The 3931-nt window shown below is 39.3% G+C and overlaps 1 non-coding gene across 1 annotated transcript; it reads left to right on the forward strand.

Annotated features, from left to right (window-relative positions):
• The first annotated feature begins 3499 nt into the window (after window positions 1-3499).
• On the forward strand, window positions 3500-3572 carry trnar-ucg (transfer RNA arginine (anticodon UCG)). Its single transcript has one exon. It is a non-coding gene; the product is annotated as a tRNA-Arg (tRNA).
• Window positions 3573-3931: the final 359 nt, after the last annotated feature.

Below are 3931 nucleotides of genomic sequence, written 5' to 3' on the forward strand. Positions count from 1 at the left end.
AAAGTACCCCGAACCGACGAAACCCAACAAGGTTGGCTGAACCCCTTGGAGGTGACGGGGTGCAAGGAACAACCGCACAAAAGCCCAAATATCTTTTGCCCACTAGATGGAGACAGGACGAATTCCTGACATGGTGCGGACTCCCGGTGCAAGGTATGGGTAGACAACTGTTCTGGAACGACCCCATTAGCAACAACTGGTTACGGAATCAACACAGAGTCGAACAAAAACATTTCATTGCCGCAATGCAACTCAGAGCTAATGTGTACCCTACCAGGGAATCCTTGAACAGAGGCCGGATGGGCGCACAGTCATCTTGTAGGAAATGTTCAGCAAGACTGGAATCTTGCTCGCATATCCTGGGGCAATGTCCATCTGTCCAGGGGGCCAGGATCACCCACCACAACAAGATCTACAACATACTAGCAGATGAAGCATCAGCCTTGGGATGGAAAGTGTATAAGGAGGCTAACCTAAGGAATACAGAAGGAGAACTGAGGAAGCCAGACCTTACATTCACAAAATCAACAAGATCTCTGGTCATAGATGTCACAGTAAGATCTGAATGTGCTGCCGACACCCTGGAAAATGCTGCCAAAGAGAAAGTACAGTACTACTCAGTACTCAAAAGGCAGATTCAGAATCTATCCAATTCCACTGAGATCAAGTTCTTTGGATTTCCAATGGGAGCAAGAGGGAAATGGCCGTCCATTAATAACATCGTCCTGGCTGAAATGGGGATACCTGAAAATAGAAGGATCTCTCTAGCAAAATTGCTCAGCCGTAGAACTCTCCTGTACTCGCTCGACATATTGGCAATGTTCTGTGGGAACAGTGCGGTATATGAACAGTTCACCTAGGAATAGGAAGTTTGAGTGGTTATTGTAAAATTGTAATTAGTCATTGTTGTACAATTAAACCTGTACCCGAATAATAAAGTCGAGGGAATCTCGTAATGATTAAAACGACATGCAAGTCTTTTAGTATGACATGTGGATGAGCCACTGAACTCTGGAATGGTAACTTACCACCCGGTAAGCGAGCAATTAATAGCCAAATGCCTCGTCATCTAATTAGTGACGCGCATGAATGGATGAACGAGATTCCCACTGTCCCTACCTACTATCTAGCGAAACCACAGCCAAGGGAACGGGCTTGGCAGAATCAGCGGGGAAAGAAGACCCTGTTGAGGATGACTCTGTGCCACCAGTGGCACACTATGGTTGACTCTGTGCCACCAGTGGCACACCCATGGGTTGGTATTGGTTACCAGACCCTTTTGACTATTGCAATGTAATTTGAAGTTAGCATAATGTTTAGGGAGATCATTTAATGCATTTTACGTTATTACTTTCCAATTTTATACTTTTTGACAAAATTAGCTATTTTTACCATTGTATAGAAAATCCCTTTAAATTTAGTGAAACAACCAAATCAAACAATTTTGTTATTCCTGTGTTGTTAAGAACCTTGTTACTATCATGTGTGTTGCATTTTTGTTCATTGAAGAGATATTTTACATTATTTATATTTAATATTAAATATGTACTTTTTCTCTCTTTATTCTTAACAATTTTGTAATTTTTGTCAGTCCTGGTATAGCCCTGTTTGCTGTTCCTAATATTCTGGCCATTCTCCTTGCAAATATTCTGGAGGATTTCAATGGAAAATCGAAAATTATGGAAGAACCGAGTGTGGAAGTTGAGACGTGCATGAGGGATCCAAGAATAAGTGCTCTTCCTTGGGTCACCATTGAGTTACATGACCAGAGACACAATAGTGCTATATAAGCAGTCACCATTGAGTTACATGACCAGAAACACAATACTGCTAAATAACCAGTCACCATTGAGCTACATGACCAGAGTCATCATTGAGATGCATGACGAGACCCAGAATTAAGCTACATGACCATAGTTAGAATTGAGCTACATGACGAGACCCAGAATTAAACTACAAGACCATAGTTAGAATTGTGCTACATGACCAGAATCACCTTTGAGCTACATGACCAGAGACAGAATTTAAGTAAATGCTTAAGTTTGCAGTGAGAATGGGGGAGAATTGCCACTGCTGACCAAGTTCCCCCACTCTCACAACATTTTGAATTACTGTTATATCATTGTCTACTTGTTGTCCAGGCTTGATAAGTTCTACATTGCTCTACATACTGAACTGGATATTATCCTTGTGTTAATTCTCATTTTGCTGGAATATTGAGAGATATGGAAACACCAGTTGCTGGACGGTCAGGGTTAGGGTTGGTGTAACTGCTGGAGCTGGGGTTAGGGTTAGGGTTAGTGTAATTGCTACAGCTAGGATTAGGATTGATAGAACTGCTGGAGCTAGGGCTATTGCTTGAGTATTGTTTTTTGTTAATTGAATAGTTATTATCATTTGTTAATTTTTAATATTAAATTTGAACTTTTTCTCTCTTTATTCTTAATATTTATGTGGTGTTTTCCAGTCCTATTATAGCCCTTTAGACATGATGGGAGACTACATTTGGGGGCTGGTTCGCGAAAGTGATTTACAGTATAATCGTAAATCTCGAAAAACTACTCATTTCTAAATCTTTTGTAGTCATTTTTGTATTACTTTAGTATAAATACATATTAATTTGGATGCATATGTTGTTTTTTCTGACTTTATGTGAACGAAAAGACACAAATTCGCCCGTTTTCTCTTTGGAAATAGGTAAATTTCAAAATATCACTGTCCTGGTCACAAAAGCAAAGTTTGTGGGGAATAATAGCCATTTTCTATACTTTTGAGGCATAAGCAATTAGGATATAACACGTACCACCCAGGAACAAAAAAAAATTTTAAAAAAATTTACACGGTGTAATCAACGTATGTGAAAACAGACCATCTCAACAGTTCAACTTTAAGTATAAATGGATTATTTTAAAACCACCCATTTTAGCGGTGAAAGACACACACACACACACACACACACATCGAGAGATGAAACTGTTAAATAAAACAAGCATTACCAAGCATTGCACTGTATAGTACATATATAGTGTACAGTGCAATGCTTGGTAATGAAAAACCAACTGACCGCTAAAATGTAGAGTTAACTATCACATGGTAAGCGTGAACGACCGTGTGGCCTAATGGATGAGGCGTCTGACTTCGAATCAGAAGATTGTGGGTTCGAGTCCCTTCGGGGTCGACTTTTTATAAAAAGATCGATGTGTTATTTCATAAAGTTATTTTTAAAATAAATTACCAAATGACAGACGACACTGACGAAAAGAAAAAAATCTCTTTAGACAATATTGAACACCGGATCAAGCAGGGATACTGAGATATGATCATTTAAATCAATGCACATGTTTCTGTAGACTAAAATGTGATGTGTGCTGTACAGATCAAAATGGATTCATATCTGAAGCTTATTACCAGGGTGATGGACATGCAAACCATATATAGTGTACAGTGCAATGCTTGGTAATGAAAAACCAATTGACCGCATCACATGATAAGCACGAAAGACCGTGTGGCCTAATGGATAAGGCGTCTGACTTCGAATCAGAAGATTGAGGGTTCGAGTCCCATCGTGGTTGACTTTTTATAAAAAGTCAGACTCGAGCCTCAGCATACAGCGCAGATCAACGAAAACACAGAACGTTGCTTATAAAATCCACAGAATTAACGACCTTATACTACTTTCCAACTACGTTGAAAACATGCCTGTAGTCGAGGCATGTGTTATTTATTAAGTTATTTTTAAAATTACCAAATGACAGATGACACTGGCTAAAAAATAAAAATCTCTTTAGACAATATTGAACCCGGGGATACTGAGATATGATAATGGTGATGGGGTAAACACCGGAACGAGATAGAGCGGCCCAGAACGGTAGTTTAATGAATTCAATTGCTTTAAAAAACAGCATAAAAAATTTAGAGACATACAGACGTG

Source organism: Acipenser ruthenus, unplaced genomic scaffold (assembly GCF_902713425.1).
Source record: "Acipenser ruthenus unplaced genomic scaffold, fAciRut3.2 maternal haplotype, whole genome shotgun sequence".
In the NCBI taxonomy this organism is placed as follows: domain Eukaryota; kingdom Metazoa; phylum Chordata; class Actinopteri; order Acipenseriformes; family Acipenseridae; genus Acipenser; species Acipenser ruthenus.